Source organism: Taudactylus pleione, unplaced genomic scaffold, assembly GCF_031769625.1.
Source record: "Taudactylus pleione unplaced genomic scaffold, aTauple2 ptg000612l, whole genome shotgun sequence".
Classification (NCBI taxonomy): Eukaryota; Metazoa; Chordata; class Amphibia; order Anura; family Myobatrachidae; genus Taudactylus; species Taudactylus pleione.
The window spans coordinates 1,870,793-1,894,355 of NW_028285014.1; the positions used below are offsets into that span (position 1 = coordinate 1,870,793).

The 23,563-nt window shown below is 33.6% G+C and overlaps 9 non-coding genes across 9 annotated transcripts; all 9 read left to right on the top strand.

Moving 5' to 3' along the window:
- Positions 1-967: 967 nt before the first annotated feature.
- On the top strand, positions 968-1,076 carry TRNAL-CAA (transfer RNA leucine (anticodon CAA)). Its single transcript has 2 exons — positions 968-1,005; positions 1,031-1,076. It is a non-coding gene; the product is annotated as a tRNA-Leu (tRNA).
- A 2,197-nt stretch (positions 1,077-3,273) lies between these two features.
- TRNAL-CAA (transfer RNA leucine (anticodon CAA)) lies at positions 3,274-3,382 on the top strand. Its single transcript has 2 exons — positions 3,274-3,311; positions 3,337-3,382. It is a non-coding gene; the product is annotated as a tRNA-Leu (tRNA).
- A 2,197-nt stretch (positions 3,383-5,579) lies between these two features.
- Positions 5,580-5,688, top strand: TRNAL-CAA (transfer RNA leucine (anticodon CAA)). The gene is made up of 2 exons: positions 5,580-5,617; positions 5,643-5,688. It is a non-coding gene; the product is annotated as a tRNA-Leu (tRNA).
- A 1,044-nt stretch (positions 5,689-6,732) lies between these two features.
- On the top strand, positions 6,733-6,841 carry TRNAL-CAA (transfer RNA leucine (anticodon CAA)). Its single transcript has 2 exons — positions 6,733-6,770; positions 6,796-6,841. It is a non-coding gene; the product is annotated as a tRNA-Leu (tRNA).
- Positions 6,842-9,038: 2,197 nt separating this feature from the next.
- On the top strand, positions 9,039-9,147 carry TRNAL-CAA (transfer RNA leucine (anticodon CAA)). The gene is made up of 2 exons: positions 9,039-9,076; positions 9,102-9,147. It is a non-coding gene; the product is annotated as a tRNA-Leu (tRNA).
- A 3,349-nt stretch (positions 9,148-12,496) lies between these two features.
- On the top strand, positions 12,497-12,605 carry TRNAL-CAA (transfer RNA leucine (anticodon CAA)). Its single transcript has 2 exons — positions 12,497-12,534; positions 12,560-12,605. It is a non-coding gene; the product is annotated as a tRNA-Leu (tRNA).
- Positions 12,606-15,955: 3,350 nt separating this feature from the next.
- Positions 15,956-16,064, top strand: TRNAL-CAA (transfer RNA leucine (anticodon CAA)). The gene is made up of 2 exons: positions 15,956-15,993; positions 16,019-16,064. It is a non-coding gene; the product is annotated as a tRNA-Leu (tRNA).
- Positions 16,065-19,414: 3,350 nt separating this feature from the next.
- On the top strand, positions 19,415-19,523 carry TRNAL-CAA (transfer RNA leucine (anticodon CAA)). The gene is made up of 2 exons: positions 19,415-19,452; positions 19,478-19,523. It is a non-coding gene; the product is annotated as a tRNA-Leu (tRNA).
- A 2,197-nt stretch (positions 19,524-21,720) lies between these two features.
- TRNAL-CAA (transfer RNA leucine (anticodon CAA)) lies at positions 21,721-21,829 on the top strand. Its single transcript has 2 exons — positions 21,721-21,758; positions 21,784-21,829. It is a non-coding gene; the product is annotated as a tRNA-Leu (tRNA).
- Positions 21,830-23,563: the final 1,734 nt, after the last annotated feature.

Consider the following 23,563-nt stretch of genomic DNA (forward strand, 5'->3'; position numbering starts at 1 on the left):
TTTCAATCTTTCCTCTCCCAGACATTGATATCTTGATCCCATTTATTTCTAAGCAATATGAAGCACAATGATTGAATGAATTAAAGGGCATAGAAACTTTTAAAGACCTAAGAATTGATCGATTTTCCCATCTACATTCCAATCAAGATCAAATTACATTAGAGTTAAATTAATTAAATTATTCATAAATGATAAAGACACTATGATTAGTTTTAAAATTCTAAAGTTCAGTTCATGTAGAAATTGGCTATTGAAATAATGTATTACATAGAAACAGAATTTGATGGCAGATAAGAACCACTTGGCCCATGTAGTCTGCTCCTTTTCATGTATCCTTTAGGCTACTTCAACCCTATTTGCTCCTTACATTTCTCTTAAGGATATTCTTATGCCTATCCAAAGCGTGTTTAAATTGTTTCACCGTTTAGCTTCAACAACATTGGATGGGAGGCTTTTCTATTTATCAACTACCCTTTCTGTGAAGTAATTTTTCATCAAATTTCCTCTAAGTCTACCTCCCTCCAGTTTCAGTGCATGTCCTCGTGTTCTTGTACATCTCTTCCTTTGAAGAATAAGTATTGTTTGCACAACATTCTTTTAGTATTCAGTAATCTAAACATAAAACACAAGAATAATTGGCATCGAAAGTATTTTAAGGCTCTTAGACTTTACATATAACATGATATACAATTTTCTCCTAAGACAAACTAATCTGTTCTGCTAGGCTGAAGACCTTAGTAAAGGGTGGCAACAGTAATTTTGAAGGATAACACTTTAGCTTGAGCCATTTTTCCTAAATAATGTTATTTAAGAAACAGCTTTTAGAGGAAATGCATAAATCTAAGATCTTGATTTAATGACCCCTTTTTCAACAAGTCCAAATTATTTGTCAAAATCACAATCAAAAATAGAAATAGTAAAATGATAAACCCTAACAGGAAGCAGGTTCGGATATACTGATGTGCTTGTCAGGATGGCCGAGTGGTCTAAGGCGCCAGACTCAAGATTCTACTCTTCCAGTTAATGGGAATTCTGGTCTCTGTAAAGAGGCGTGGGTTCAAATCCCACTTCTGACAATATTTTCTTGCTCTTTGGTTATGTTTTACACTCAAAATGACCGACATTGAGAAGTATGCTCAGGACATCCACAGTCTTTCAATCTTTCCTCTCCCAGACATTGATATCTTGATCCCATTTATTTCTAAGCAATATGAAGCACAATGATTGAATGAATTAAAGGGCATAGAAACTGTTAAAGACCTAAGAATTGATCGATTTTCCCATCTACATTCCAATCAAGATCAAATTACATTAGACTTAAATTAATTAAAGTATTCTTAAATGATAAAGACACTATGATTAGTTTTAAAATTCTAAAGTTCAGTTCATGTAGAAATTGGCGGTTGAAATAATGTTTTACATAGAAACAGAATTTGATGGCAGATAAGAACCACTTGGCCCACGTAGTCTGCTACTTTTCATGTATCCTTTAGGCAACTTCAACCCTATTTGCTCCTTACATTTCTTTTAAGGATATTCTTATGCCTATCCCAAGCGTATTTAAATTGTTTCACCATTTAGCTTCAACAACATCGGATGGGAGGCTTTTCTATTTATCAATTACCCTTTCTGTGAAGTAATTTTTCTTCAAATTTCCTCTAAGTCTACCTCCCTTCAGTTTCAGTGCATGTCCTCATGTTCTTGTACATCTCTTCCTTTGAAGAATAAATATTGTTTGCACATCATTCTTTTAGTATTCAGTAATCTAAACATAAAACACAAGAATAATTGGCATCGAAAGTATTTTAAGGCTCTTAGACTTTACATATAACGTGATATACAATTTACTTCTAAGACAAACTAATCTGTTCTGCTTGGATGAAGACCTTAGTAAAGGGTGGCAACAGTAATTTTGAAGGATAACACTTTAGCTTGAGCCATTTTTCCTAAATAATGTTATTTAAGAAACAGCTTTTAGAGGAAATGCATTAATCTAAGATCTTGATTTAATGACCCCTTTTTCAACAAGGCCAAATTATTTGTCAAAATCACAATCAAAAATATAAATAGTAAAATGATAAACCCTAACAGGAAGCAGGTTTGGACATACTGATGTGTTTGTCAGGATGGCCGAGTGGTCCAAGACACCAGACTCAAGATTCTACTCTTCCAGTTAATGGGAATTCTGGTCTCTGTAAAGAGGCATAGGTTCAAATCCCACTTCTGACAATATATTTTTGCTCTTTGGTTATGTTTTACACTCAAAATGACTGACATTGAGAAGTATGCTCAGGACATCCACAGTCTTTCAATCTTTCCTCTCCCAGACATTGATATCTTGATCCCATTTATTTCTAAGCAATATGAAGCACAATGATTGAATGAATTAAAGGGCATAGAAACTTTTAAAGACCTAAGAATTGATCGATTTTCCCATCTACATTCCAATCAAGATCAAATTACATTAGACTTAAATTAATTAAATTATTCTTAAATGATAAAGACACTATGATTAGTTTTAAAATTCTAAAGTTCAGTTCATGTAGAAATTGGTGGTTGAAATAATGTTTTACATAGAAACAGAATTTGATGGCAGATAAGAACCACTTGGCCCACGTAGTCTGCTCCTTTTCATGTATCCTTTAGGCAACTTCAACCCTATTTGCTCCTTACATTTCTTTTAAGGATATTCTTATGCCTATCCCAAGCGTATTTAAATTGTTTCACCATTTAGCTTCAACAACATCGGATGGGAGGCTTTTCTATTTATCAATTACCCTTTCTGTGAAGTAATTTTTCTTCAAATTTCCTCTAAGTCTACCTCCCTTCAGTTTCAGTGCATGTCCTCATGTTCTTGTACATCTCTTCCTTTGAAGAATAAATATTGTTTGCACAACATTCTTTTAGTATTCAGTAATCTAAACATAAAACACAAGAATAATTGGCATCGAAAGTATTTTAAGGCTCTTAGACTTTACATATAACATGATATACAATTTTCTTCTAAGACAAACTAATCTGTTCTGCTAGGATGAAGACCTTAGTAAAGGGTGGCAACAGTAATTTTGAAGGATAACACTTTAGCTTGAGCCATTTTTCCTAAATAATGTTATTTAAGAAACAGCTTTTAGAGGAAATGCATAAATCTAAGATCTTGATTTAATGACCCCTTTTTCAACAAGTCCAAATTATTTGTCAAAATCACAATCAAAAATATAAATAGTAAAATGATAAACCCTAACAGGAAGCAGGTTCGGATATACTGATGTGCTTGTCAGGATGGCCGAGTGGTCTAAGGCGCCAGACTCAAGATTCTACTCTTCCAGTTAATGGGAATTCTTGTCTCTGTAAAGAGGCGTGGGTTCAAATCCCACTTCTGACAATTTTTTCTTACTCTTTGGTTATGTTTTACACTCAAAATGACCGACATTGAGAAGCATGCTCAGGACATCCACAGTCTTTCAATCTTTCCTCTACCAGACATTGATATCTTGATCCCATTTATTTCTCAGCAATATGAAGCACAATGATTGAATGAATTAAAGGGCATAGAAACTTTTAAAGACCTAAGAATTGATCGATTTTCCCATCTGCATTCCAATCAAGATCAAATTACATTAGAGTTAAATTAATTAAATTATTCTTAAATGATAAAGACACTATGATTAGTTTTAAAATTCTAAAGTTCAGTTCATATAGAAATTGGCTATTGAAATAATGTATTACATAGAAAAAGAATTTGATGGCAGATAAGAACCACTTGGCCCATGTAGTCTGCTCCTTTTCATGTATCTTTTAGGCAACTTCAATCCTATTTGCTCCTTACATTTCTCTTAAAGATATTCTTATGCCTTTCCCAAGCGTGTTTAAATTGTTTCACCATTTAGCTTAAACAACATCGGATGGGAGGCTTTTCTATTTATCAACTACCCTTTCTGTGAAGTAATTTTTCTTCAAATTTCCTCTAAGTCTACCTCCCTCCAGTTTCAGTGCATGTCCTCGTGTTCTTGTACATCTCTTCCTTTGAAGAATAAGTATTGTTTGCACAGCATTCTTTTAGTATTCAGTAATCTAAACATAAAACACAAGAATAATTGGCATCGAAAGTATTTTAAGGCTCTTAGACTTTACATATAACGTGATATACAATTTACTTCTAAGACAAACTAATCTGTTCTGCTAGGATGAAGACCTTAGTAAACGGTGGCAACAGTAATTTTGAAGGATAACACTTTAGCTTGAGCCATTTTTCCTAAATAATGTTATTTAAGAAACAGCTTTTAGAGGAAATTCATTAATCTAAGATCTTGATTTAATGACCCCTTTTTCAACAAGGCCAAATTATTTGTCAAAATCACAATCAAAAATATAAATAGTAAAATGATAAACCCTAACAGGAAGCAGGTTTGGACATACTGATGTGCTTGTCAGGATGGCCGAGTGGTCTAAGACACCAGACTCAAGATTCTACTCTTCCAGTTAATGGGAATCCTGGTCTCTGTAAAGAGGCATAGGTTCAAATCCCACTTCTGACAATATATTTTTGCTCTTTGGTTATGTTTTACACTCAAAATGACTGACATTGAGAAGTATGCTCAGGACATCCACAGTCTTTCAATCTTTCCTCTCCCAGACATTGATATCTTGATCCCATTTATTTCTAAGCAATATGAAGCACAATGATTGAATGAATTAAAGGGCATAGAAACTTTTAAAGACCTAAGAATTGATCGATTTTCCCATCTACATTCCAATCAAGATCAAATTACATTAGAGTTAAATTAATTAAATTATTCATAAATGATAAAGACACTATGATTAGTTTTAAAATTCTAAAGTTCAGTTCATGTAGAAATTGGCTATTGAAATAATGTATTACATAGAAACAGAATTTGATGGCAGATAAGAACCACTTGGCCCATGTAGTCTGCTCCTTTTCATGTATCCTTTAGGCTACTTCAACCCTATTTGCTCCTTACATTTCTCTTAAGGATATTCTTATGCCTATCCAAAGCGTGTTTAAATTGTTTCACCGTTTAGCTTCAACAACATTGGATGGGAGGCTTTTCTATTTATCAACTACCCTTTCTGTGAAGTAATTTTTCATCAAATTTCCTCTAAGTCTACCTCCCTCCAGTTTCAGTGCATGTCCTCGTGTTCTTGTACATCTCTTCCTTTGAAGAATAAGTATTGTTTGCACAACATTCTTTTAGTATTCAGTAATCTAAACATAAAACACAAGAATAATTGGCATCGAAAGTATTTTAAGGCTCTTAGACTTTACATATAACATGATATACAATTTTCTCCTAAGACAAACTAATCTGTTCTGCTAGGCTGAAGACCTTAGTAAAGGGTGGCAACAGTAATTTTGAAGGATAACACTTTAGCTTGAGCCATTTTTCCTAAATAATGTTATTTAAGAAACAGCTTTTAGAGGAAATGCATAAATCTAAGATCTTGATTTAATGACCCCTTTTTCAACAAGTCCAAATTATTTGTCAAAATCACAATCAAAAATAGAAATAGTAAAATGATAAACCCTAACAGGAAGCAGGTTCGGATATACTGATGTGCTTGTCAGGATGGCCGAGTGGTCTAAGGCGCCAGACTCAAGATTCTACTCTTCCAGTTAATGGGAATTCTGGTCTCTGTAAAGAGGCGTGGGTTCAAATCCCACTTCTGACAATATTTTCTTGCTCTTTGGTTATGTTTTACACTCAAAATGACCGACATTGAGAAGTATGCTCAGGACATCCACAGTCTTTCAATCTTTCCTCTCCCAGACATTGATATCTTGATCCCATTTATTTCTAAGCAATATGAAGCACAATGATTGAATGAATTAAAGGGCATAGAAACTGTTAAAGACCTAAGAATTGATCGATTTTCCCATCTACATTCCAATCAAGATCAAATTACATTAGACTTAAATTAATTAAAGTATTCTTAAATGATAAAGACACTATGATTAGTTTTAAAATTCTAAAGTTCAGTTCATGTAGAAATTGGCGGTTGAAATAATGTTTTACATAGAAACAGAATTTGATGGCAGATAAGAACCACTTGGCCCACGTAGTCTGCTACTTTTCATGTATCCTTTAGGCAACTTCAACCCTATTTGCTCCTTACATTTCTTTTAAGGATATTCTTATGCCTATCCCAAGCGTATTTAAATTGTTTCACCATTTAGCTTCAACAACATCGGATGGGAGGCTTTTCTATTTATCAATTACCCTTTCTGTGAAGTAATTTTTCTTCAAATTTCCTCTAAGTCTACCTCCCTTCAGTTTCAGTGCATGTCCTCATGTTCTTGTACATCTCTTCCTTTGAAGAATAAATATTGTTTGCACATCATTCTTTTAGTATTCAGTAATCTAAACATAAAACACAAGAATAATTGGCATCGAAAGTATTTTAAGGCTCTTAGACTTTACATATAACATGATATACAATTTTCTCCTAAGACAAACTAATCTGTTCTGCTAGGCTGAAGACCTTAGTAAAGGGTGGCAACAGTAATTTTGAAGGATAACACTTTAGCTTGAGCCATTTTTCCTAAATAATGTTATTTAAGAAACAGCTTTTAGAGGAAATGCATAAATCTAAGATCTTGATTTAATGACCCCTTTTTCAACAAGTCCAAATTATTTGTCAAAATCACAATCAAAAATATAAATAGTAAAATGATAAACCCTAACAGGAAGCAGGTTCGGATATACTGATGTGCTTGTCAGGATGGCCGAGTGGTCTAAGGCGCCAGACTCAAGATTCTACTCTTCAAGTTAATGGGAATTCTGGTCTCTGTAAAGAGGCGTGGGTTCAAATCCCACTTCTGACAATATTTTCTTACTCTTTGGTTATGTTTTACACTCAAAATGACCGACATTGAGAAGTATGCTCAGGACATCCACAGTCTTTCAATCTTTCCTCTCCCAGACATTGATATCTTGATCCCATTTAGTTCTCAGCAATATGAAGCACAATGATTGAATGAATTAAAGGGCATAGAAACTGTTAAAGACCTAAGAATTGATCGATTTTCCCACCTGCATTCCAATCAAGATCAAATTACATTAGAGTTAAATTAATTAAATTATTCTTAAATGATAAAGACACTATGATTAGTTTTAAAATTCTAAAGTTCAGTTCATATAGAAATTGGCTATTGAAATAATGTATTACATAGAAACAGAATTTGATGGCAGATAAGAACCACTTGGCCCATGTAGTCTGCTCCTTTTCATGTATCCTTTAGGCAACTTCAACCGTATTTGCTCCTTACATTTCTCTTAAGGATATTCTTATGCCTATCCAAAGCATGTTTAAATTGTTTCACCGTTTAGCTTCAACAACATTGGATGGGAGGCTTTTCTATTTATCAACTACCCTTTCTGTGAAGTAATTTTTCTTCAAATTTCCTCTAAGTCTACCTCCCTCCAGTTTCAGTGCATGTCCTCGTGTTCTTGTACATCTCTTCCTTTGAAGAATAAGTATTGTTTGCACAACATTCTTTTAGTATTCAGTTATCTAAACATAAAACACAAGAATAATTGGCATCGAAAGTATTTTAAGGCTCTTAGACTTTACATATAACGTGATATACAATTTACTTCTAAGACAAACTAATCTGTTCTGCTTGGATGAAGACCTTAGTAAAGGGTGGCAACAGTAATTTTGAAGGATAACACTTTAGCTTGAGCCATTTTTCCTAAATAATGTTATTTAAGAAACAGCTTTTAGAGGAAATGCATTAATCTAAGATCTTGATTTAATGACCCCTTTTTCAACAAGGCCAAATTATTTGTCAAAATCACAATCAAAAATATAAATAGTAAAATGATAAACCCTAACAGGAAGCAGGTTTGGACATACTGATGTGCTTGTCAGGATGGCCGAGTGGTCCAAGACACCAGACTCAAGATTCTACTCTTCCAGTTAATGGGAATTCTGGTCTCTGTAAAGAGGCATAGGTTCAAATCCCACTTCTGACAATATATTTTTGCTCTTTGGTTATGTTTTACACTCAAAATGACTGACATTGAGAAGTATGCTCAGGACATCCACAGTCTTTCAATCTTTCCTCTCCCAGACATTGATATCTTGATCCCATTTATTTCTAAGCAATATGAAGCACAATGATTGAATGAATTAAAGGGCATAGAAACTTTTAAAGACCTAAGAATTGATCGATTTTCCCATCTACATTCCAATCAAGATCAAATTACATTAGACTTAAATTAATTAAATTATTCTTAAATGATAAAGACACTATGATTAGTTTTAAAATTCTAAAGTTCAGTTCATGTAGAAATTGGCGGTTGAAATAATGTTTTACATAGAAACAGAATTTGATGGCAGATAAGAACCACTTGGCCCACGTAGTCTGCTACTTTTCATGTATCCTTTAGGCAACTTCAACCCTATTTGCTCCTTACATTTCTTTTAAGGATATTCTTATGCCTATCCCAAGCGTATTTAAATTGTTTCACCATTTAGCTTCAACAACATCGGATGGGAGGCTTTTCTATTTATCAATTACCCTTTCTGTGAAGTAATTTTTCTTCAAATTTCCTCTAAGTCTACCTCCCTTCAGTTTCAGTGCATGTCCTCATGTTCTTGTACATCTCTTGCTTTGAAGAATAAATATTGTTTGCACAACATTCTTTTAGTATTCAGTAATCTAAACATAAAACACAAGAATAATTGGCATCGAAAGTATTTTAAGGCTCTTAGACTTTACATATAACATGATATACAATTTTCTCCTAAGACAAACTAATCTGTTCTGCTAGGCTGAAGACCTTAGTAAAGGGTGGCAACAGTAATTTTGAAGGATAACACTTTAGCTTGAGCCATTTTTCCTAAATAATGTTATTTAAGAAACAGCTTTTAGAGGAAATGCATAAATCTAAGATCTTGATTTAATGACCCCTTTTTCAACAAGTCCAAATTATTTGTCAAAATCACAATCAAAAATATAAATAGTAAAATGATAAACCCTAACAGGAAGCAGGTTCGGATATACTGATGTGCTTGTCAGGATGGCCGAGTGGTCTAAGGTGCCAGACTCAAGATTCTACTCTTCAAGTTAATGGGAATTCTGGTCTCTGTAAAGAGGCGTGGGTTCAAATCCCACTTCTGACAATATTTTCTTACTCTTTGGTTATGTTTTACACTCAAAATGACCGACATTGAGAAGTATGCTCAGGACATCCACAGTCTTTCAATCTTTCCTCTCCCAGACATTGATATCTTGATCCCATTTATTTCTCAGCAATATGAAGCACAATGATTGAATGAATTAAAGGGCATAGAAACTTTTAAAGACCTAAGAATTGATCGATTTTCCCACTTGCATTCCAATCAAGATCAAATTACATTAGAGTTAAATTAATTAAATTATTCTTAAATGATAAAGACACTATGATTAGTTTTAAAATTCTAAAGTTCAGTTCATATAGAAATTGGCGGTTGAAATAATGTTTTACATAGAAACAGAATTTGATGGCAGATAAGAACCACTTGGCCCACGTAGTCTGCTACATTTCATGTATCCTTTAGGCAACTTCAACCCTATTTGCTCCTTACATTTCTTTTAAGGATATTCTTATGCCTATCCCAAGCGTATTTAAATTGTTTCACCATTTAGCTTCAACAACATCGGATGGGAGGCTTTTCTATTTATCAATTACCCTTTCTGTGAAGTAATTTTTCTTCAAATTTCCTCTAAGTCTACCTCCCTTCAGTTTCAGTGCATGTCCTCGTGTTCTTGTACATCTCTTCCTTTGAAGAATAAGTATTGTTTGCACAACATTCTTTTAGTATTCAGTTATCTAAACATAAAACACAAGAATAATTGGCATCGAAAGTATTTTAAGGCTCTTAGACTTTACATATAACGTGATATACAATTTACTTCTAAGACAAACTAATCTGTTCTGCTAGGATGAAGACCTTAGTAAAGGGTGGCAACAGTAATTTTGAAGGATAACACTTTAGCTTGAGCCATTTTTCCTAAATAATGTTATTTAAGAAACAGCTTTTAGAGGAAATGCATTAATCTAAGATCTTGATTTAATGACCCCTTTTTCAACAAGTCCAAATTATTTGTCAAAATCACAATCAAAAATATAAATAGTAAAATGATAAACCCTAACAGGAAGCAGGTTTGGACATACTGATGTGCTTGTCAGGATGGCCGAGTGGTCCAAGACACCAGACTCAAGATTCTACTCTTCCAGTTAATGGGATTTCTGGTCTCTGTAAAGAGGCATAGGTTCAAATCCCACTTCTGACAATATATTTTTGCTCTTTGGTTATGTTTTACACTCAAAATGACTGACATTGAGAAGTATGCTCAGGACATCCACAGTCTTTCAATCTTTCCTCTCCCAGACATTGATATCTTGATCCCATTTATTTCTAAGCAATATGAAGCACAATGATTGAATGAATTAAAGGGCATAGAAACTTTTAAAGACCTAAGAATTGATCGATTTTCCCATCTACATTCCAATCAAGATCAAATTACATTAGACTTAAATTAATTAAATTATTCTTAAATGATAAAGACACTATGATTAGTTTTAAAATTCTAAAGTTCAGTTCATGTAGAAATTGGCGGTTGAAATAATGTTTTACATAGAAACAGAATTTGATGGCAGATAAGAACCACTTGGCCCATGTAGTCTGCTACTTTCATGTATCCTTTAGGCAACTTCAACCCTATTTGCTCCTTACATTTCTTTTAAGGATATTCTTATGCCTATCCCAAGCGTATTTAAATTGTTTCACCATTTAGCTTCAACAACATCGGATGGGAGGCTTTTCTATTTATCAATTACCCTTTCTGTGAAGTAATTTTTCTTCAAATTTCCTATAAGTCTACCTCCCTTCAGTTTCAGTGCATGTCCTCATGTTCTTGTACATCTCTTCCTTTGAAGAATAAATATTGTTTGCACAACATTCTTTTAGTATTCAGTAATCTAAACATAAAACACAAGAATAATTGGCATCGAAAGTATTTTAAGGCTCTTAGACTTTACATATAACATGATATACAATTTTCTCCTAAGACAAACTAATCTGTTCTGCTAGGCTGAAGACCTTAGTAAAGGGTGGCAACAGTAATTTTGAAGGATAACACTTTAGCTTGAGCCATTTTTCCTAAATAATGTTATTTAAGAAACAGCTTTTAGAGGAAATGCATAAATCTAAGATCTTGATTTAATGACCCCTTTTTCAACAAGTCCAAATTATTTGTCAAAATCACAATCAAAAATATAAATAGTAAAATGATAAACCCTAACAGGAAGCAGGTTCGGATATACTGATGTGCTTGTCAGGATGGCCGAGTGGTCTAAGGCGCCAGACTCAAGATTCTACTCTTCCAGTTAATGGGAATTCTTCTCTCTGTAAAGAGGCGTGGGTTCAAATCCCACTTCTGACAATATTTCCTTACTCTTTGGTTATGTTTTACACTCAAAATGACCGACATTGAGAAGCATGCTCAGGACATCCACAGTCTTTCAATCTTTCCTCTACCAGACATTGATATCTTGATCCCATTTATTTCTCAGCAATATGAAGCACAATGATTGAATGAATTAAAGGGCATAGAAACTTTTAAAGACCTAAGAATTGATCAATTTTCCCATCTGCATTCCAATCAAGATCAAATTACATTAGAGTTAAATTAATTACATTATTCTTAAATGATAAAGACACTATGATTAGTTTTAAAATTCTAAAGTTCAGTTCATGTAGAAATTGGCGGTTGAAATAATGTTTTACATAGAAACAGAATTTGATGGCAGATAAGAACCACTTGGCCCACGTAGTCTGCTACTTTTCATGTATCCTTTAGGCAACTTCAACCCTATTTGCTCCTTACATTTCTTTTAAGGATATTCTTATGCCTATCCCAAGCGTATTTAAATTGTTTCACCATTTAGCTTCAACAACATCGGATGGGAGGCTTTTCTATTTATCAATTACCCTTTCTGTGAAGTAATTTTTCTTCAAATTTCCTCTAAGTCTACCTCCCTTCAGTTTCAGTGCATGTCCTCATGTTCTTGTACATCTCTTCCTTTGAAGAATAAGTATTGTTTGCACAACATTCTTTTAGTATTCAGTAATCTAAACATAAAACACAAGAATAATTGGCATCGAAAGTATTTTAAGGCTCTTAGACTTTACATATAACATGATATACAATTTTCTCCTAAGACAAACTAATCTGTTCTGCTAGGCTGAAGACCTTAGTAAAGGGTGGCAACAGTAATTTTGAAGGATAACACTTTAGCTTGAGCCATTTTTCCTAAATAATGTTATTTAAGAAACAGCTTTTAGAGGAAATGCATAAATCTAAGATCTTGATTTAATGACCCCTTTTTCAACAAGTCCAAATTATTTGTCAAAATCACAATCAAAAATATAAATAGTAAAATGATAAACCCTAACAGGAAGCAGGTTTGGACATACTGATGTGCTTGTCAGGATGGCCGAGTGGTCTAAGGTGCCAGACTCAAGATTCTACTCTTCAAGTTAATGGGAATTCTGGTCTCTGTAAAGAGGCGTGGGTTCAAATCCCACTTCTGACAATATTTTCTTACTCTTTGGTTATGTTTTACACTCAAAATGACCGACATTGAGAAGTATGCTCAGGACATCCACAGTCTTTCAATCTTTCCTCTCCCAGACATTGATATCTTGATCCCATTTATTTCTCAGCAATATGAAGCACAATGATTGAATGAATTAAAGGGCATAGAAACTTTTAAAGACCTAAGAATTGATCGATTTTCCCACTTGCATTCCAATCAAGATCAAATTACATTAGAGTTAAATTAATTAAATTATTCTTAAATGATAAAGACACTATGATTAGTTTTAAAATTCTAAAGTTCAGTTCATATAGAAATTGGCGGTTGAAATAATGTTTTACATAGAAACAGAATTTGATGGCAGATAAGAACCACTTGGCCCACGTAGTCTGCTACATTTCATGTATCCTTTAGGCAACTTCAACCCTATTTGCTCCTTACATTTCTTTTAAGGATATTCTTATGCCTATCCCAAGCGTATTTAAATTGTTTCACCATTTAGCTTCAACAACATCGGATGGGAGGCTTTTCTATTTATCAATTACCCTTTCTGTGAAGTAATTTTTCTTCAAATTTCCTCTAAGTCTACCTCCCTTCAGTTTCAGTGCATGTCCTCGTGTTCTTGTACATCTCTTCCTTTGAAGAATAAGTATTGTTTGCACAACATTCTTTTAGTATTCAGTTATCTAAACATAAAACACAAGAATAATTGGCATCGAAAGTATTTTAAGGCTCTTAGACTTTACATATAACGTGATATACAATTTACTTCTAAGACAAACTAATCTGTTCTGCTAGGATGAAGACCTTAGTAAAGGGTGGCAACAGTAATTTTGAAGGATAACACTTTAGCTTGAGCCATTTTTCCTAAATAATGTTATTTAAGAAACAGCTTTTAGAGGAAATGCATTAATCTAAGATCTTGATTTAATGACCCCTTTTTCAACAAGGCAAAATTATTTGTCAAAATCACAATCAAAAATATAAATAGTAAAATGATAAACCCTAACAGGAAGCAGGTTTGGACATACTGATGTGCTTGTCAGGATGGCCGAGTGGTCCAAGACACCAGACTCAAGATTCTACTCTTCCAGTTAATGGGATTTCTGGTCTCTGTAAAGAGGCATAGGTTCAAATCCCACTTCTGACAATATATTTTTGCTCTTTGGTTATGTTTTACACTCAAAATGACTGACATTGAGAAGTATGCTCAGGACATCCACAGTCTTTCAATCTTTCCTCTCCCAGACATTGATATCTTGATCCCATTTATTTCTAAGCAATATGAAGCACAATGATTGAATGAATTAAAGGGCATAGAAACTTTTAAAGACCTAAGAATTGATCGATTTTCCCATCTACATTCCAATCAAGATCAAATTACATTAGACTTAAATTAATTAAATTATTCTTAAATGATAAAGACACTATGATTAGTTTTAAAATTCTAAAGTTCAGTTCATGTAGAAATTGGCGGTTGAAATAATGTTTTACATAGAAACAGAATTTGATGGCAGATAAGAACCACTTGGCCCATGTAGTCTGCTACTTTTCATGTATCCTTTAGGCAACTTCAACCCTATTTGCTCCTTACATTTCTTTTAAGGATATTCTTATGCCTATCCCAAGCGTATTTAAATTGTTTCACCATTTAGCTTCAACAACATCGGATGGGAGGCTTTTCTATTTATCAATTACCCTTTCTGTGAAGTAATTTTTCTTCAAATTTCCTATAAGTCTACCTCCCTTCAGTTTCAGTGCATGTCCTCATGTTCTTGTACATCTCTTCCTTTGAAGAATAAATATTGTTTGCACAACATTCTTTTAGTATTCAGTAATCTAAACATAAAACACAAGAATAATTGGCATCGAAAGTATTTTAAGGCTCTTAGACTTTACATATAACATGATATACAATTTTCTCCTAAGACAAACTAATCTGTTCTGCTAGGCTGAAGACCTTAGTAAAGGGTGGCAACAGTAATTTTGAAGGATAACACTTTAGCTTGAGCCATTTTTCCTAAATAATGTTATTTAAGAAACAGCTTTTAGAGGAAATGCATAAATCTAAGATCTTGATTTAATGACCCCTTTTTCAACAAGTCCAAATTATTTGTCAAAATCACAATCAAAAATATAAATAGTAAAATGATAAACCCTAACAGGAAGCAGGTTCGGATATACTGATGTGCTTGTCAGGATGGCCGAGTGGTCTAAGGCGCCAGACTCAAGATTCTACTCTTCCAGTTAATGGGAATTCTTCTCTCTGTAAAGAGGCGTGGGTTCAAATCCCACTTCTGACAATATTTCCTTACTCTTTGGTTATGTTTTACACTCAAAATGACCGACATTGAGAAGCATGCTCAGGACATCCACAGTCTTTCAATCTTTCCTCTACCAGACATTGATATCTTGATCCCATTTATTTCTCAGCAATATGAAGCACAATGATTGAATGAATTAAAGGGCATAGAAACTTTTAAAGACCTAAGAATTGATCAATTTTCCCATCTGCATTCCAATCAAGATCAAATTACATTAGAGTTAAATTAATTACATTATTCTTAAATGATAAAGACACTATGATTAGTTTTAAAATTCTAAAGTTCAGTTCATGTAGAAATTGGCGGTTGAAATAATGTTTTACATAGAAACAGAATTTGATGGCAGATAAGAACCACTTGGCCCACGTAGTCTGCTACTTTTCATGTATCCTTTAGGCAACTTCAACCCTATTTGCTCCTTACATTTCTTTTAAGGATATTCTTATGCCTATCCCAAGCGTATTTAAATTGTTTCACCATTTAGCTTCAACAACATCGGATGGGAGGCTTTTCTATTTATCAATTACCCTTTCTGTGAAGTAATTTTTCTTCAAATTTCCTCTAAGTCTACCTCCCTTCAGTTTCAGTGCATGTCCTCATGTTCTTGTACATCTCTTCCTTTGAAGAATAAATATTGTTTGCACAACAATCTTTTAGTATTCAGTAATCTAAACATAAAACACAAGAATAATTGGCATCGAAAGTATTTTAAGGCTCTTAGACTTTACATATAACATGATATACAATTTTCTCCTAAGACAAACTAATCTGTTCTGCTAGGCTGAAGACCTTAGTAAAGGGTGGCAACAGTAATTTTGAAGGATAACACTTTAGCTTGAGCCATTTTTCCTAAATAATGTTATTTAAGAAACAGCTTTTAGAGGAAATGCATAAATCTAAGATCTTGATTTAATGACCCCTTTTTCAACAAGTCCAAATTATTTGTCAAAATCACAATCAAAAATATAAATAGTAAAATGATAAACCCTAACAGGAAGCAGGTTTGGATATACTGATGTGCTTGTCAGGATGGCCGAGTGGTCTAAGGTGCCAGACTCAAGATTCTACTCTTCAAGTTAATGGGAATTCTGGTCTCTGTAAAGAGGCGTGGGTTCAAATCCCACTTCTGACAATATTTTCTTACTCTTTGGTTATGTTTTACACTCAAAATGACCGACATTGAGAAGTATGCTCAGGACATCCACAGTCTTTCAATCTTTCCTCTCCCAGACATTGATATCTTGATCCCATTTATTTCTCAGCAATATGAAGCACAATGATTGAATGAATTAAAGGGCATAGAAACTTTTAAAGACCTAAGAATTGATCGATTTTCCCACTTGCATTCCAATCAAGATCAAATTACATTAGAGTTAAATTAATTAAATTATTCTTAAATGATAAAGACACTATGATTAGTTTTAAAATTCTAAAGTTCAGTTCATATAGAAATTGGCTATTGAAATAATGTATTACATAGAAACAGAATTTGATGGCAGATAAGAACCACTTGGCCCATGTAGTCTGCTCCTTTTCATGTATCCTTTAGGCAACTTCAACCATATTTGCTCCTTACATTTCTCTTAAGGATATTCTTATGCCTATCCAAAGCATGTTTAAATTGTTTCACCGTTTAGCTTCAACAACATAGGATGGGAGGCTTTTCTATTTATCAACTACCCTTTCTGTGAAGTAATTTTTCTTCAAATTTCCTCTAAGTCTACCTCCCTCCAGTTTCAGTGCATGTCCTCGTGTTATTGTACATCTCTTCCTTTGAAGAATAAGTATTGTTTGCACAACATTCTTTTAGTATTCAGTTATCTAAACATAAAACACAAGAATAATTGGCATCAAAAGTATTTTAAGGCTCTTAGACTTTACATATAACGTGATATACAATTTACTTCTAAGACAAACTAATCTGTTCTGCTAGGATGAAGACCTTAGTAAAGGGTGGCAACAGTAATTTTGAAGGATAACACTTTAGCTTGAGCCATTTTTCCTAAATAATGTTATTTAAGAAACAGCTTTTAGAGGAAATGCATTAATCTAAGATCTTGATTTAATGACCCCTTTTTCAACAAGGCCAAATTATTTGTCAAAATCACAATCAAAAATATAAATAGTAAAATGATAAACCCTAACAGGAAGCAGGTTTGGACATACTGATGTGCTTGTCATAATCGCCGAGTGGTCTAGGACACCAGACTCAAGATTCTACTCTTCCAGTTAATGGGAATTCTGGTCTCTGTAAAGAGGCGTAGGTTCAAATCCCACTTCTGACAATATTTTCTTACTCTTTGGTTATGTTTTACACTCAAAATGACCGACATTGAGAAGTATGCTCAGGACATCCACAGTCTTTCAATCTTTCCTCTCCCAGACATTGATATCTTGATCCCATTTAGTTCTCAGCAATATGAAGCACAATGATTGAATGAATTAAAGGGCATAGAAACTTTTAAAGACCTAAGAATTGATCGATTTTCCCACCTGCATTCCAATCAAGATCAAATTACATTAGAGTTAAATTAATTAAATTATTCTTAAATGATAAAGACACTATGATTAGTTTTAAAATTCTAAAGTTCAGTTCATATAGAAATTGGCTATTGAAATAATGTATTACATAGAAACAGAATTTGATGGCAGATAAGAACCACTTGGCCCATGTAGTCTGCTCCTTTTCATGTATCCTTTAGGCAACTTCAACCGTATTTGCTCCTTACATTTCTCTTAAGGATATTCTTATGCCTATCCAAAGCATGTTTAAATTGTTTCACCGTTTAGCTTCAACAACATTGGATGGGAGGCTTTTCTATTTATCAACTACCCTTTCTGTGAAGTAATTTTTCTTCAAATTTCCTCTAAGTCTACCTCCCTCCAGTTTCAGTGCATGTCCTCGTGTTCTTGTACATCTCTTCCTTTGAAGAATAAGTATTGTTTGCACAACATTCTTTTAGTATTCAGTTATCTAAACATAAAACACAAGAATAATTGGCATCGAAAGTATTTTAAGGCTCTTAGACTTTACATATAACGTGATATACAATTTACTTCTAAGACAAACTAATCTGTTCTGCTAGGATGAAGACCTTAGTAAAGGGTGGCAACAGTAATTTTGAAGGATAACACTTTAGCTTGAGCCATTTTTCCTAAATAATGTTATTTAAGAAACAGCTTTTAGAGGAAATGCATTAATCTAAGATCTTGATTTAATGACCCCTTTTTCAACAAGGCCAAATTATTTGTCAAAATCACAATCAAAAATATAAATAGTAAAATGATAAACCCTAACAGGAAGCAGGTTTGGACTTACTGATGTGCTTGTCAGGATGGCCGAGTGGTCCAAGACACCAGACTCAAGATTCTACTCTTCCAGTTAATGGGAATTCTGGTCTCTGTAAAGAGGCATAGGTTCAAATCCCACTTCTGACAATATATTTTTGCTCTTTGGTTATGTTTTACACTCAAAATGACTGACATTGAGAAGTATGCTCAGGACATCCACAGTCTTTCAATCTTTCCTCTCCCAGACATTGATATCTTGATCCCATTTATTTCTAAGCAATATGAAGCACAATGATTGAATGAATTAAAGGGCATAGAAACTTTTAAAGACCTAAGAATTGATCGATTTTCCCATCTACATTCCAATCAAGATCAAATTACATTAGACTTAAATTAATTAAATTATTCTTAAATGATAAAGACACTATGATTAGTTTTAAAATTCTAAAGTTCAGTTCATGTAGAAATTGGCGGTTGAAATAATGTTTTACATAGAAACAGAATTTGATGGCAGATAAGAACCACTTGGCCCACGTAGTCTGCTACTTTTCATGTATCCTTTAGGCAACTTCAACCCTATTTGCTCCTTACATTTCTTTTAAGGATATTCTTATGCCTATCCCAAGCGTATTTAAATTGTTTCACCATTTAGCTTCAACAACATCGGATGGGAGGCTTTTCTATTTATCAATTACCCTTTCTGTGAAGTAATTTTTCTTCAAATTTCCTCTAAGTCTACCTCCCTTCAGTTTCAGTGCATGTCCTCATGTTCTTGTACATCTCTTCCTTTGAAGAATAAATATTGTTTGCACAACATTCTTTTAGTATTCAGTAATCTAAACATAAAACACAAGAATAATTGGCATTGAAAGTATTTTAAGGCTCTTAGACTTTACATATAACATGATATACAATTTTCTCCTAAGACAAACTAATCTGTTCTGCTAGGCTGAAGACCTTAGTAAAGGGTGGCAACAGTAATTTTGAAGGATAACACTTTAGCTTGAGCCATTTTTCCTAAATAATGTTATTTAAGAAACAGCTTTTAGAGGAAATGCATAAATCTAAGATCTTGATTTAATGACCCCTTTTACAACAAGTCCAAATTATTTGTCAAAATCACAATCAAAAATATAAATAGTAAAATGATAAACCCTAACAGGAAGCAGGTTCGGATATACTGATGTGCTTGTCAGGATGGCCGAGTGGTCTAAGGCGCCAGACTCAAGATTCTACTCTTTCAGTTAATGGGAATTCTTGTCTCTGTAAAGAGGCGTGGGTTCAAATCCCACTTCTGACAATATTTCCTTACTCTTTGGTTATGTTTTACACTCAAAATGACCGACATTGAGAAGCATGCTCAGGACATCCACAGTCTTTCAATCTTTCCTCTACCAGACATTGATATCTTGATCCCATTTATTTCTCAGCAATATGAAGCACAATGATTGAATGAATTAAAGGGCATAGAAACTTTTAAAGACCTAAGAATTGATCAATTTTCCCATCTGCATTCCAATCAAGATCAAATTACATTAGAGTTAAATTAATTACATTATTCTTAAATGATAAAGACACTATGATTAGTTTTAAAATTCTAAAGTTCAGTTCATGTAGAAATTGGCGGTTGAAATAATGTTTTACATAGAAACAGAATTTGATGGCAGATAAGAACCACTTGGCCCACGTAGTCTGCTACTTTTCATGTATCCTTTAGGCAACTTCAACCGTATTTGCTCCTTACATTTCTTTTAAGGATATTCTTATGCCTATCCCAAGCGTATTTAAATTGTTTCACCATTTAGCTTCAACAACATCGGATGGGAGGCTTTTCTATTTATCAATTACCCTTTCTGTGAAGTAATTTTTCTTCAAATTTCCTCTAAGTCTACCTCCCTTCAGTTTCAGTGCATGTCCTCATGTTCTTGTACATCTCTTCCTTTGAAGAATAAATATTGTTTGCACAACATTCTTTTAGTATTCAGTAATCTAAACATAAAACACAAGAATAATTGGCATCGAAAGTATTTTAAGGCTCTTAGACTTTACATATAACATGATATACAATTTTCTCCTAAGACAAACTAATCTGTTCTGCTAGGCTGAAGACCTTAGTAAAGGGTGGCAACAGTAATTTTGAAGGATAACACTTTAGCTTGAGCCATTTTTCCTAAATAATGTTATTTAAGAAACAGCTTTTAGAGGAAATGCATAAATCTAAGATCTTGATTTAATGACCCCTTTTTCAACAAGTCCAAATTATTTGTCAAAATCACAATCAAAAATATAAATAGTAAAATGATAAACCCTAACAGGAAGCAGGTTCGGATATACTGATGTGCTTGTCAGGATGGCCGAGTGGTCTAAGGCGCCAGACTCAAGATTCTACTCTTCCAGTTAATGGGAATTCTTCTCTCTGTAAAGAGGCGTGGGTTCAAATCCCACTTCTGACAATATTTCCTTACTCTTTGGTTATGTTTTACACTCAAAATGACCGACATTGAGAAGCATGCTCAGGACATCCACAGTCTTTCAATCTTTCCTCTACCAGACATTGATATCTTGATCCCATTTATTTCTCAGCAATATGAAGCACAATGATTGAATGAATTAAAGGGCATAGAAACTTTTAAAGACCTAAGAATTGATCAATTTTCCCATCTGCATTCCAATCAAGATCAAATTACATTAGAGTTAAATTAATTACATTATTCTTAAATGATAAAGACACTATGATTAGTTTTAAAATTCTAAAGTTCAGTTCATGTAGAAATTGGCGGTTGAAATAATGTTTTACATAGAAACAGAATTTGATGGCAGATAAGAACCACTTGGCCCACGTAGTCTGCTACTTTTCATGTATCCTTTAGGCAACTTCAACCCTATTTGCTCCTTACATTTCTTTTAAGGATATTCTTATGCCTATCCCAAGCGTATTTAAATTGTTTCACCATTTAGCTTCAACAACATCGGATGGGAGGCTTTTCTATTTATCAATTACCCTTTCTGTGAAGTAATTTTTCTTCAAATTTCCTCTAAGTCTACCTCCCTTCAGTTTCAGTGCATGTCCTCATGTTCTTGTACATCTCTTCCTTTGAAGAATAAATATTGTTTGCACAACATTCTTTTAGTATTCAGTAATCTAAACATAAAACACAAGAATAATTGGCATCGAAAGTATTTTAAGGCTCTTAGACTTTACATATAACATGATATACAATTTTCTCCTAAGACAAACTGATCTGTTCTGCTAGGCTGAAGACCTTAGTAAAGGGTGGCAACAGTAATTTTGAAGGATAACACTTTAGCTTGAGCCATTTTTCCTAAATAATGTTATTTAAGAAACAGCTTTTAGAGGAAATGCATAAATCTAAGATCTTGATTTAATGACCCCTTTTTCAACAAGTCCAAATTATTTGTCAAAATCACAATCAAAAATATAAATAGTAAAATGATAAACCCTAACAGGAAGCAGGTTCGGATATACTGATGTGCTTGTCAGGATGGCCGAGTGGTCTAAGGTGCCAGACTCAAGATTCTACTCTTCAAGTTAATGGGAATTCTGGTCTCTGTAAAGAGGTGTGGGTTCAAATCCCACTTCTGACAATATTTTCTTACTCTTTGGTTATGTTTTACACTCAAAATGACCGACATTGAGAAGTATGCTCAGGACATCCACAGTCTTTCAATCTTTCCTCTCCCAGACATTGATATCTTGATCCCATTTATTTCTCAGCAATATGAAGCACAATGATTGAATGAATTAAAGGGCATAGAAACTTTTAAAGACCTAAGAATTGATCGATTTTCCCACTTGCATTCCAATCAAGATCAAATTACATTAGAGTTAAATTAATTAAATTATTCTTAAATGATAAAGACACTATGATTAGTTTTAAAATTCTAAAGTTCAGTTCATATAGAAATTGGCTATTGAAATAATGTATTACATAGAAACAGAATTTGATGGCAGATAAGAACCACTTGGCCCATGTAGTCTGCTCCTTTTCATGTATCCTTTAGGCAACTTCAACCATATTTGCTCCTTACATTTCTCTTAAGGATATTCTTATGCCTATCCAAAGCATGTTTAAATTGTTTCACCGTTTAGCTTCAACAACATAGGATGGGAGGCTTTTCTATTTATCAACTACCCTTTCTGTGAAGTAATTTTTCTTCAAATTTCCTCTAAGTCTACCTCCCTCCAGTTTCAGTGCATGTCCTCGTGTTATTGTACATCTCTTCCTTTGAAGAATAAGTATTGTTTGCACAACATTCTTTTAGTATTCAGTTATCTAAACATAAAACACAAGAATAATTGGCATCAAAAGTATTTTAAGGCTCTTAGACTTTACATATAACGTGATATACAATTTACTTCTAAGACAAACTAATCTGTTCTGCTAGGATGAAGACCTTAGTAAAGGGTGGCAACAGTAATTTTGAAGGATAACACTTTAGCTTGAGCCATTTTTCCTAAATAATGTTATTTAAGAAACAGCTTTTAGAGGAAATGCAGTAATCTAAGATCTTGATTTAATGACCCCTTTTTCAACAAGGCCAAATTATTTGTCAAAATCACAATCAAAAATATAAATAGTAAAATGATAAACCCTAACAGGAAGCAGGTTTGGACATACTGATGTGCTTGTCATAATCGCCGAGTGGTCTAGGACACCAGACTCAAGATTCTACTCTTCCAGTTAATGGGAATTCTGGTCTCTGTAAAGAGGCGTAGGTTCAAATCCCACTTCTGACAATATTTTCTTACTCTTTGGTTATGTTTTACACTCAAAATGACCGACATTGAGAAGTATGCTCAGGACATCCACAGTCTTTCAATCTTTCCTCTCCCAGACATTGATATCTTGATCCCATTTAGTTCTCAGCAATATGAAGCACAATGATTGAATGAATTAAAGGGCATAGAAACTTTTAAAGACCTAAGAATTGATCGATTTTCCCACCTGCATTCCAATCAAGATCAAATTACATTAGAGTTAAATTAATTAAATTATTCTTAAATGATAAAGACACTATGATTAGTTTTAAAATTCTAAAGTTCAGTTCATATAGAAATTGGCTATTGAAATAATGTATTACATAGAAACAGAATTTGATGGCAGATAAGAACCACTTGGCCCATGTAGTCTGCTCCTTTTCATGTATCCTTTAGGCAACTTCAACCGTATTTGCTCCTTACATTTCTCTTAAGGATATTCTTATGCCTATCCAAAGCATGTTTAAATTGTTTCACCGTTTAGCTTCAACAACATTGGATGGGAGGCTTTTCTATTTATCAACTACCCTTTCTGTGAAGTAATTTTTCTTCAAATTTCC